The following is a 12,640-nucleotide window of genomic DNA, read 5'->3' as shown; positions in this document are numbered from 1 at the left end:
TTAACCATAATCACACATTTAAACCCAAGTGCCTGGATGAGTTTCCAAACTTGAAGGCTTTGGTGTGGCACTGCGAGGCTTTGGGGAAGACAGTTGTGAACCTGCTGACCATTTCCTCAAGATACCCATCAGGAACACCAAGGCTAAGAGGGGCAACAAATGCATATGCTGAGTCAGAGACACTTGGACTGATTGGTTTGTACCATTTTATCCCTAGGGGCTTGCATTCTTCCTTTTCATATTAATGAATATCATTTGTGTTAAAATATATATTTGATGAAAATGCATCTCAAGGCACAGAGCAAGTAGTTTGCTGCTATAACTTTTCAACCATTTGAATATCTTTTTTTCTTGAAAGTAAAGGAAGCACTGTTTCTTATGCATTGAAAAGTGTACTAAATTTCACCTACATGTGGTATTCTGCTGTTTCTGAGGCCTAGACTGGGTACTTTGATTAATGTTGAGAGGCTGTGGAAATGACTTCTCAGGAAATCTTGACTGGGTAGAAACCCATCTGTCTTACATGGCTTAGTGCTAGTCCTGGCTCGAGGCTAAGGATAGATAACCTGAAATAGAATAAGAGACCCAAAGGGGAGGATTAAGTCACCAGATTAGTGGGGACCATATGCTCTTTAGAAGGTTCACGAAATTGCTCATTTCCATGGGAAAACTGTTTTTCTCCATCACTTTGAATTTTAGTGGGAGAATAATGCCACCTTGACTTCCTCTAAAATACTTATTAAAACCAGTGGAGCAAGTAATCTCTCAAGGATAATACTTTTGTTGTAGATGTAAAAATGCTGAATTATGATTATGGAAGTAGCTCCCTTCTCTCTTCACCTCCAGTTTCCCTTGCAGCCCAACTCCTTTTCTCTGTATTCTTCTCTTCTTCTTCTGTGCCATCTCCTCTCAGTCCTGCTTTCTTTGATTTCTTTTCTTCTCAGATATTTTAAATTGTGTCAATAATACTGATTTCCAGATACTGTGTCTTTTTTTTTTGTTCCCAAGCACTAAGAAGGTTTCTTCTCTAAGGTCTCACAATTTATAATATATAAAAGCCGATAAGGTGTTTTTTGAGATAGTTTTATTCATGATTTTCTTTCCTTACTCTCTTAAACATGTGAGACTATAGGTAGGTGCCTCCCTAACTAGCAAAGTGGGATTTGAAACTAGTTAACCTCATGCAAAATCTATATTCTTAACTAACTCGACATGCTCTTTCTTTTTTTCTTAATGCTTAAAAAAATGTGTATTTAGAATTAGCCAGCTGGAATCAGTTTAGATGATTTCAATTTTGTTGGCAACATCCAAAGCAACATAATCAGACGCTAGCTGAACATATGCCTTCCTGCCTCCCTCAGGTGTGATTAAGGTATTGACTTTGACCACATCAATGTCACAGAATCTCTTCACAGTCTGTCTGTTCTGCTTGTTGTTGGCCTTGAAGTCCACCATGAACACAAGCGTGTTTTTCCTCATTTATTTCAGGGCTGACTCAGTGACCAAAGGGAAACTTGAGTATGCACAGCTGTCACCTCATGTGTACAGGGGCAGTGAAGACTTGATTTCTTGGGGGTGTTCTTAACAGGTATTTGGGCTACCTCCAGAGGCTCAGGGGCTTGGGCCATCTAAAGGCTGATGCCTTGTGGACCTTCTCTCTGTGGCTGTAGGTACTTTTTGGCACTGCCTTCTTGGTTTTCAGTGCCTATCCTTTGGCTTCTGCTTGGGAGAGGCAGGAACTCCCTTCATTCCTGTCAGCATCATTTTCGTGAGCAGCAGCATGCCCTTTGTTCCTTTTCTTGTTTTCCTCAACATACTGTTTCTTGATGGATGACAGAGTTACACGATGAAATGTTCACAGAATGTGCATCACTCATTCAAAAAGAAATTCCTGCATCTCTTTTGATCAGCAGCATCTTTTACATGCAATATAAAAATGTTTAAAAAATTACATTATCCGTTCAAGTATCCATTATTGAAAAATACAAACTTGCTTTTATTAAAACATAGCAGAAAGTGACTTAGAAATCCTCCCTGAGGACCAGCTCTCATGGTATCTGATTGTGCTGTGCAAGCTGCCTAGGGAGAAAAGCAATCAACAGTCTTAGCCAACTGTAAAGCTTATAAATCACAATGACTAGAATGGCAAGATATACCCAAGTCTTGGGGGCAACCAATACCCACTCAATAGAAGGGAATTCATACCTGGTATTGTAAACCTAACCAACAATTCATAGCTGATAAGGCCAATGACCTTATAGAGGAACCTAACACTGCCACATTCCCAAACCAATGTAAGTTCCAACTACATTCTAAATATTTGTCCATGTAGTCATAAATAAGTGGAGCTCTCATCTCTCATCAAAGAAGCTTCCCTTTGCAGAAGACAGAGACCATTAAAGAAATGCACAATACAGAAGAGATGGAGGAGGAAAAAAATGGGGTGGAAATTATAATAAATGCATACCTGGATGAAATTCTCAAAAAGTTATGCAAAAAATAATGGTTAAAAACATGTAGAGATTGGGGTAAGAATACCTAAAAATGGGCTGGGGAAGGGCACAGTGGCTAAAGAGCATGCTGTATGAATGAGAATGGGAGGGTCTGAGTCTGCATGGTAGAATCCATGCCAAGCAAGGCAAGGTAGTATATCTCTGTGAACTCACTATTCTTCCAGCAAGATGGGACATAAAAACAGGACTCTAGAAGCTTGAGTGACAGGCAGTCTGGCATACACATCTGGTGAACAGCAAGACAGCCTGTCTCAAGGAAAGTGAAAAGTGAAGACTGATGTGACAATCAAAATTGTCCTGTGATGTCCACATGCATGTCTTGGTGTGTGTGTTCGCATGCACACATCTATACAGATATCATACATACACAAACCCACAGAGATTTGTTAAGAGACATATAAACATATATGGTCAAGGTTTACTAGCATCTTCAATTTGTTGGATGCTGTGTCTTATTCTTTTTCATACTTTTTATATGATGAATGAATTTGTAATAAAAATCCAAAAAATAGTAATTATCCATGAGATGTTTATTAATTATTGGGTAGGGAGGCACATGTCTTTTTTAAAATATGAAGCATATATTAAATTTAATAAATATAGTATATATAAATATAGTATCAGCTGGGCATGGTGGTGCATGCCTTTAATCCCAGCACTCAAGAGGCAGAAGCAGGGTTGGTCTACAAAGCAAGTTCCAGGACAGCTAGGGCTGTTACACAGAGAAACCCTGCCTTTAAAAAACAAAGAAAAGAATTTAATATCATTTGATGAGTTTTCCACATAAAATTATTACAACTTTTCCAACCCCAAACACATAAACTTTAATAACATCAAAGTCACTGATGTTTGCCAGTCTTACTCGTTAATTTTAAAGACAAGTGGAATGCAGTTCTAAGAAGCTAACAACCTGTCTGCAGTCAAGCAGTTGGTGAACCGATGAATAAGTGCATCCGTCTGGGCAGAGTCTCCTCCAAGTGTCTTCCACCTTCAGTAGTTTATCAAGCTTCTTTAATTTACATGTTAAATAATTACTTTGCTTCATTTGCTACAGGAATACAAACACATCATTCTCACTTGTTGTGAAAATTATCATAAAACCTCTGCCGTTCTCCTTCTAGATTTATTATTGTCTCGAGTTTCATTTGTCTTTTAATCTTATGGTACAGTGAATGCATCAATATATGTTGCTAATGTGAGATGAAGGGAGTAGAAGAAATGTACAACAATATTAGGAGTTTCAGAACATGTTACCCCCAAAGAAAACACATTGACATGTGAGACAGCCACAGAAGGCAATCTCTAGACCTCACCTTGCCATTCTCCCCTGAAGTAGGTCATATGAGAATACTGTGCCCCTCCTCTAACTTAGGTCATACTCATGCTACAGTGTTCTTTTGCACACCCAGAACAGAGCAAGGAAGAGACAGAGTTCCCGAGAAGAATTTGTGAGAACAGGTTTTTACCAGGTACCTCTCCAGTCAATAATAAAGCACATACTTTCTCCCTATCAAGCTCAGTTCTGAAAAACTGTTAACACAAATATACATTAACACCTTCCTTTGATTCTTTGTATTTGAAGGTTTCCATGCCCTAAAACCTATGTTGAATAAAAATAACATTCTTTTCTCTTGTTGATCTGTTTTGTTTTAGGGTCTCAGCCATGAGCCTAATACTGGATAAAGGAGGAAAAACATATATACTGAAATTCTAAAAAAATTAAACCAAATACAGCAGGAGCTACAAAGATTGGTAAGATTTTCATATAATAGTATAAATTAAATAAGTCTTATATTCCATACATTCAAAATGAAACTAGAAAAGTATACTGAGACAACAAAAATCTATATTGCTATCTGCTCATCCATTTGTCACCCCTGGGCCCTGTATAAAATGGCCAATTAGAGAAGGATTCCAAAGTCTCCTTAGGCTGTAAAAACTTTGATGTCTTTCCTTCTTGTTTTTGTGGTGAAAAAAAAAAAGCAAGAACGGCTTCCAGAATGAATATCATCTTAGTATAGATTTTTAAGAGTGTGTTAAACTAAAGCAGTACAAATCCTATGGTGAGGATGAAAAGTAATGCAAAGTGATCTATAACCGGGGATAAACTATGGAGAAAAGAGACTGATTATCAAAACATGATTTCTCTCACCAAAATTATGGACTTATGCTATTTGGAAAAGGAGTTTTATACATATCATTAAAAATATAACTAAAACAAAGCCTTCTAGAATCTCTACTTTTTACCTTAAATTTAGAAAAGCTCCCTAATTACAGATAAAGAATGACTGGTAATGGATAATTTTGTACTAGAAGCAAGTTCTATTTTCAGGCAGTAGGGAATAGACTGACTTACAGTAAGAGCCCTTTCTTCGCTCTACTCTATCCACCAATAATGCTTCTTCCCTCTCCCTCCCCCATAGTTTCTTCCTTCCCTTCTTCCTTTTTTCTCATCCCCTTCATGTACAGATATTAAAATACATCTTCTACATACTTACTTCTTCTGGAATACTGCCTTTCATCATTTAATCTTGATATTAACAGTGCCTTGCTTTCCTTGTGAACACAGCTCTGTTGTTTTGCTTCTTGCTTGGGTGATCATAGTATTCACATGCCTGTGGTATCTGACAAATTATTGCTATTGAGATGCTCCAATACTGGAGATTGCATTTGTTCAAGCACCCATGCAAATCTCCTAACACAAGCAAATATGTGCATAATTCACATCATGAGACTAGAATGCAATTTTCCCACAAAGATCTCCAGATTTTGAAGTGGTTATATATTTTGTTGTTGTTATTGTATGCATGGCCAAATATAAGTTCAAGTTATTTAAAACTCCACGATTATTTCTATCACATTTGATTTTAGATGAGTGAGTTAGGGTTGGTTCTCACATTATTATCACGTGGTTGGTAAGGATATGAGATTCTCTCAGCAAGATTACAAGTACAGAGGCAGTATCAAGCATAAAAGGGCACTCCTCATAAACTAAATATGAGCATTCGTGATTACAATACCATATTGTTTTGTTAAGAAACCATTTTCTAACACATATCCTTTATTGACAGTACAACTCGGTTCTTTTCTTCTGCTACAAATGAAGTTACAAAAACCAAGGTTATCATTACAAATAGCACCAATGATGTAAATATAATTGCATTTTATGCTGGTTGAAAGGTTCATTCTTACCATTAACAGATTTATAATCTATAAGATGTAGCTCAGTGGTGTGGTACTTGCCAAACATGTGCGAGTTCCTGGTTTCAATAACTGAGGCAGGCTGGAGGGTAAGGAGAAAGTAGGAGTGAGAGTATAAAGAGAGAAGCATTTCTATTAAGGGTAGATTCCAAAAGCTCATTCCAAGCAAAGAAAAATAATTAATGAACTTGTTATAAGAAGTAGCCTCTCCAGTTCTAATGCTATCCTCTTTACTTTTCCCCTGACCATTTTTGCTCTCGGAATGAAATCATCCTGGCCTTTGCAGCCAGTTCCCCCAGTGGCGCACATGGTGGAGAATGCCCTCCTCTCCGGTCACCCCCTTTTCACTGTTCTTGCCTCTTCTCATACTTGCCACTTTCCTTGTGTCTCTCTACTACTATGTAGCTGTCATGATAAATCCATACCAAACACTTCATTTCTTGGTTTCTTTGCCAGTTATCTACTTCTTAAACTCAGGGCTACCATACATCTACCCATCCTTCCCACCTCCTTTCTCTTTGCTTCCTCCCTGTCTTCTTATAGCTTGATGCTTGCTTCAGACATCTAATTTTTCCATGCTAAAATGCCCTGTGTTGAACAGTCCTTCCCATGTCTGAACATCTTATAGTTGCTGGATGGCTACAGTTTTCAGAGTGTAAGTATTAGAATAAAATATGTGAAAAAATTGTGCACGATAAATGTTAATTCCAGTAGGAACTAATCAAATTAAGGTTAATGCCTCCATAAGCTACACTATCCGTTGTAGTTTCCTGACATGGAGAGGAGTAAACAAGATCAGTAGTTGCAAGACCATATGTTGAATTCAGAATGAAAAAGGAATGTCCATGTTTGGATTTAGTAGTAAAGCAGCAGAACATTAATTTTCCACTAAAACAGTAGCCAACTATATTTTGCGTATTAACTTTCTGTTTCTCCTCATTTGGTTTCTTTTTTATTTATGCATATATTTTCAACTCCCTCAAAGTACTACTATGCTTTTTATCTTTTCTGATCATTACATCAAGTAATTTGTTATCGATAAGTAAAATACATCTATATACCTCTCTCATTATACATGTCAAGATATTGATATGTAACTTAAACAAAAAGTCAAGATATTTATTCTTTGATTATTAAATACTTAAATCTGTACAATCTGTGACTTTAACATCCCCCTCCAAAGTCCTAATATTGTAATTGTGTTGTGTCTTTCAAGTGTTGTGATGTGGGGGCTAATGAACAGAGCCTCTACCCTCAAAAATACAGTTATATCATTGCTGTGGTTGCAAATTGGTATCATGAGTGAATTTTTCTTAAGTGATAGCTCAACCCCTTCTTGTTAACTCATATTCACTTGTCTTTGCCCCTTTGCCTTCCACCCTAGGATAAGACAGTAGGAAGTGTTTCACCAAAACTCCATATCCTGTTCTTGGATTTCTGTCTATAAATAACCAGTTTCAGGCATTTCACTTTAGCAGAAAAAAAAGGCTATAATTAGCTCATATTTGAAAGTAGAATGAGAAAGATAGACTGAACTGGAAAAATGAAAAAGGATTTTCAAATTGTGTTAATTTCAAATTACCTGAGGGCATCTTTACTTTTCTTTCTGGAGTATTGATGCTGACAACAATTGGGAATAGGGGTATCATTCACTAGAAAAGAATACAGAATATGTAGATAAGTAAATATATAAAATCCTCCTTAAGTGAAAGGAAAGTAGAACAATTTTCACACTGCAATGGCTACTGTTTAACAAAAGGTACTATCTGTTACTTTATTTCAAGTTAGTTCACTTTTTCCATGAACTATGACAGGCAGGAAGGTAGAAGGTCCCATATTTGGGATCTAGACTCTTCCATGGTATTCATGGAACATTCTTTTGTGATACAATTCTTTGACTTCTAGAAAAATCCATACTTAGATATTAGAATTATTTGAAGATGTCTGAGTGAGTGAGACTCATGCACATTTTAAATAAATCAACACATTGTGTTAAATCATTTTATTTAGATTACCAGGATCATTGCTAAGATTGACTGCATTTTCATAACAAAATAAGGTTTGGCTAAAGATGGTTATTTTATCTAGGAGCTGTGACACTTATACATGGAGAGTGTAATTACTTTCAACCAGCCTACCAAACAGTGAATTTGAAAAATGAATATTACCAAAACATAACAAAATAATCTTCTAGGGCTAACTAGAAAACAGTTCAGAACACAAATACATTAGACAATAATATTCTGAATTACTGTGGCATAAATCAATAATAGAATTTATCCCTTATCTTGATGTTTACCATCTGATGAGAAGACCTAGTACATCCATAAGCATGTCTATATGTGGACTTATGTATCAACATCATGCATATATCAATATTATATGCACAAACATCCATAATAATAATTTTAATATAAGAACTATAGTAATCAATTTTATGGCTTACAAATGTTAAATATAAGATAGATTGAATTTCCAGAGCTTCCATGTTGTTATACTGAAAGTAAATTACGAATTTTGAGTTTATTTTCTCAACTTCGTTGATTAAATTTGTGTCGCTGGTAATCATTTTTTAATCAATTAACAATTCTACTCTTTGACATAGATAATAGACAAGCATTGTGAAATCAACCAAATACATACACACACATTCTTAAATATATAAATACAACCTGCTCAGTTCATATAATGTGACCTGTATGTACATAACCTCAGGGAAGACTGCTTAATATTAGATAACCATTTAGGGGCTTTTCCCTGGGGCAGACAATTTCTCCCACTCAGAGTTCCCTGGTTAGCAATTGGCCACAGCTCTTTGTCTAGTGTTAAGACCCTATGAGCTTTCCCCTCTTCAATGTTCTATTGCCATTGTTTAGATCATGTTTAGGCACCCGTGTTGATGAGATTTCATGGGTGTAACCTCTTTTGACATTTCCAGGGGACACAATCTCACATTTTTAGGAATATACTTTTACAGCTAACTTTTTGCTCATCTGGCTCTTATAATCTTTCTGCCTATACTTCCACAATAATCACCAAGTCTTAGGTGCAAGAGTTGGTTTGTAGATGTATCAGTTGGGAACCTTGTGATCTTTTGTTCTCTTCATTTAGATATGTTGTAGTTTCATGTAATGGTCTCTGTTTCTTGGACTTTTCTGTGGATATAAATTATAGGTATTAAGAAGCGGGTTAGGAAATAAAAAACAGAAGGAAAATGTTAAAATAAAGGCAAGGATGTCTAAAAAAGTCATAAAGCAAATTACATTATTATCTATCTACAAAAAAGTACATGTAAAATGCAACATATTTCTACGCATTCATATGTATGCTTTAAATGTAATCTCCAATCTGGTCTGATAATATTCCTCTCAAGAGCTATAGATTATCTAACACAATCCCCAACACCAGGTACGATAATATCCCTTTTGAGTTGTTGGTCAGAGTTGTCCAAGAGACTCTAGAAATATTATAAGCTGTTGCTGTTGTAGATAAGTGCCTATTAAGGAAGACACCATGCAGTTTGGACATAGAACACAGGACTCAGAAGATCTAAGTTCTATCAATCATATATATTTTTAATTTGATTGAATTGAAATTACGTGAAACAATTTTACCCTTAGTAAGCATGATAAACTTACAATTAACGTGTGGTATTGAAAATAACTATGCTTTTAAAAAATATAGATAGTTGTTTAAACAAAGATGAAAACAATTTCATGCTCTTCAAAAGGTGCATATTTGTTTTACAGTTTGAATTTTAGGTGAGCTCTTTTTCAGCTTAACTGTGGTATGGAATAATTTGTTTATCGTCCAAATGAAAAATGGTCTCTGGTAATTCACATTTTATTAATGTTTGATTTAATGTCTTACTTATCTAAGTAGTCTTGGTCACCATGGAGGACTGCATTGTACTGTGGTCTTCCTTCTTCATTAAATGTACTTTGTACCTTATGGGATGTATGTGCTGCATTAAGATTGCACTCTATTTAATTAGAGCAGGATATGTTTCTTTAATTTAGCAGGTTCCATAGAGGAATGAGACATAAGTAATTTACAGGCTATCATTGCACTCAATATTTGCAGTTATGACAACTTTAGATTTTCTCATTTCCAAAGAAAACAAAAAGACTGCTAAGAAAAGACTCGGTAAAACCACTAATATGACAGTGTGATCTTTCATATATGAGAAAAATACTTACTCTGTTTCAAACAAAGCATTACCAGCCACAAAGCTGTTCCAAACCACAATTGGAAGCATGAGTAGTTCACCTCTTGTGATTGCAATTCTGTATCAGTTGCTCTGGCATTGTTAAGGCAGAAATGTATGTTGGAATAAAACACTTGAGTTGAAGTTCAGGAGACTTATGAGATTGCAAAGAGGTTGTTTTTTTTTTTTTAATCTTTTCTTAAGTATTTAATTTAGATAAGAATTTGCAAAGTGGTGAATATATTTTATGCTCCAAATACATTATTCTTGGGTATAATTAGGAAACAGAGATAAATGTTAGAAATGCAATCTAGGTGAATGTCTCTCTTAATAGTTCTCTGTGAGCAACTTCCTTCTATTTGATGACACAGAACTGTCTCTGTGTTTTGTGGTTTCTCTGCTACCCACCTTGAGCCACATTTCCAGGGATTGAGCTACATTTTCAGGGGGTGGGGGCGGAAACAGGGAGAAATTTACTTACTGTGAGGCAATGGGTTACTGTAAAGGCTTTGTGTTTTCCTAAAACAAACAAACAAACAACACAAACAAACAAACAAAAATCCCACAAAGAATGCCAGAGTCTTGGCACCTCAGAGAAAGCAAGTATGTGTCTTGACATCAATGAAATCATGTTAATGATCTGTTCACAACTCTCCAAAATCTCCTCTTTCATACACAGTAAAAGCAGAAAACCACACACAGGTTTTCAAAGGTCCCTATACTTGAACTCTCATCCATTCCTACAAAGGCACAAAGGTATTCCTTGTCCTCGCTGTCACAGCCACACCTACCCTTTAGTTATTCCTTGAATCTTATATTTACATTCTGGTTTCTGTGGCAGCAAAACATCACCTGTAAAACACAGAGGAAAACAACTATGACTTAGTCCACTTTTGCTATTGTAACAAAATACCTGAAATTGGATAATGCATAAATAACATAAATTTGGTTTCCATAGATACAATGGGTAGGGCATTCAAGATCAAGGCATCCACCATTTTGATGTCTGGTAGAGCTGGCTCTTCCTAATGTTAAAATATCATCATGATACTACATCCTCATGTAACAGAATAGTAGAAAAGTAAAATAGTAAGAATGCCTATTAAGCCTCTTTTGTAAGTTCAGAGCCCTCATGATTTGGTCACTTCTTAAAAGCCATGTCTTAAAAAAAGTAATCCATTACATTGAGCATGACCTGTAAATATTTGTATAAATACATTTGAATCAGAGCATACCATTTTTTATGCTCACAGATTCTGAGTCATGAATTTGGAAAGTAAACACTGCAGGGATGCCTTGTCATTTCTTTGGAACCAATTTATAGGTACTCTGTTAGAGAACATGATGCTTGTGGTTTGGAATCATCCAACTGCTTGTCACTTACAGATTCAGAAATTGATCATGACAGAGAGCTTGGGGCACTATTTTTCTCTGTGTGGCCTTCTGAATGTGCACCTAGCATATCAAATAGATCTGCCTTCTCTCACTGCTTGTTGGCTGAACTGCAAGATTCAATATGCTAAGAAAGAACAGGCCTTCTTCTATATCTCATCTGTGAACATCAAACAACAATGTTTCCCTTACATTCTCTTTATTAGCACCATCATCACATTTGGACCAAGGAAAAGGGACAGGAGATAAAAGTGGTCTTATCAAAGTCACACACTGCCTTGGTAATACGTACTTCTCTTACTTGAAAGATCATCTTGAGCACCCTTGACCACTCTTCAAATACTCTTTTCTTGGGTTCCATGATGACTCATGTCCTAATGCTCTAGGTGTTCCCCCTCTGATGGGGCAGCTAGCTATTCTTTAGTGGTCTCTACTTCAGTTTCTCACATCTTTTTTTGTGTTTTGAAACATTCCAAAGTCATTGTTGTTGACATTCCAAGCTGATGTTCTATTTATTGTTTGCCATTTCAAGCATTACCTCTCTTCCACTGATTTCTAAAAGAATCTAGAGATCATGGCACACTAGGTCTATATAGTCAAAGACTTGATTTGTAGCTTCATTGGATATTTGATGCATAGCTAAAAATTACTAAGCCAAAATTCAATTTTCTTTCTTTCTCAAACATTCTTATATATATTTTTTAACTCTATCTGGCATTTTAGTGAGTAGTATTGCCTTCCATAGCATAACTCAAATATGCAAATTTTATCTCCACAATATGCTGTGGAGATTCTTTACATTCTTTTACATCTTTTATTCTGCTAATATTCTAAGGCCTTATAGTTTCTTAAACTGCTTAACTAGCTTCCCAACATGTCTAATGACTTACAGTCCATCACATATTGAAACACACCTGCCACCTTGTAGAGGTATTTTGCCTATTCATTCTGCCATAGTCTTTTAATGTTCTTTGCAACAGTGGAGAGAAATGTGATGGTTTCTTATGAGGGGGTTATAAGTCCCAACAGACAATGCTAATTTGCAGAGAAAGTGTTTGGAAGTCAGTGGCTTCCCTTTGCCTATCATTTACTACTCACTGTCTAACAGCAACTGATTATGAAGTTCTAGCGATAGATGAGCAAGAGATGAAAATATAAAGTCCCAAATTACTGTACTTAAAGTGCCATGTAACTAAATATCTATTCTGGGAAAACAAGACAAAAAAAAACCCACCATTTGTTGGGTTTGATACATCAGAGCATTATTTTTTAAGTCATTGATACACTATCAACACATCACTATGTTATGTACATCAGAACATTATTT

The 12,640-nt window shown here is 35.9% G+C and overlaps 1 long non-coding RNA gene across 6 annotated transcripts; it reads right to left on the bottom strand.

Annotated features, from left to right (window-relative positions):
- Nucleotides 1-3,025: 3,025 nt before the first annotated feature.
- Nucleotides 3,026-11,794, bottom strand: LOC121821747 (uncharacterized). 6 transcript variants are annotated; one of them, XR_013043802.1, is made up of 8 exons: nt 11,606-11,794; nt 10,713-10,773; nt 8,751-8,869; nt 7,313-7,366; nt 5,706-5,796; nt 5,012-5,607; nt 3,424-3,561; nt 3,026-3,247 (listed from the first exon to the last, which is right to left on the bottom strand). It is a non-coding gene; the product is annotated as an uncharacterized LOC121821747 (long non-coding RNA). The 6 variants fall into 6 exon arrangements; XR_013043805.1 differs by having other exon boundaries at nt 5,012-5,137; nt 11,606-11,791; XR_013043803.1 differs by lacking the exon at nt 3,026-3,247 and having other exon boundaries at nt 3,249-3,561; nt 5,012-5,137; nt 5,534-5,607; nt 11,606-11,790.
- Nucleotides 11,795-12,640: the final 846 nt, after the last annotated feature.

The sequence above is a fragment of the Peromyscus maniculatus genome, chromosome 12 (genome assembly GCF_049852395.1).
Source record: "Peromyscus maniculatus bairdii isolate BWxNUB_F1_BW_parent chromosome 12, HU_Pman_BW_mat_3.1, whole genome shotgun sequence".
NCBI classification, from domain to species: domain Eukaryota; kingdom Metazoa; phylum Chordata; class Mammalia; order Rodentia; family Cricetidae; genus Peromyscus; species Peromyscus maniculatus.
This window is presented reverse-complemented; position numbering and strand designations above follow the sequence as displayed.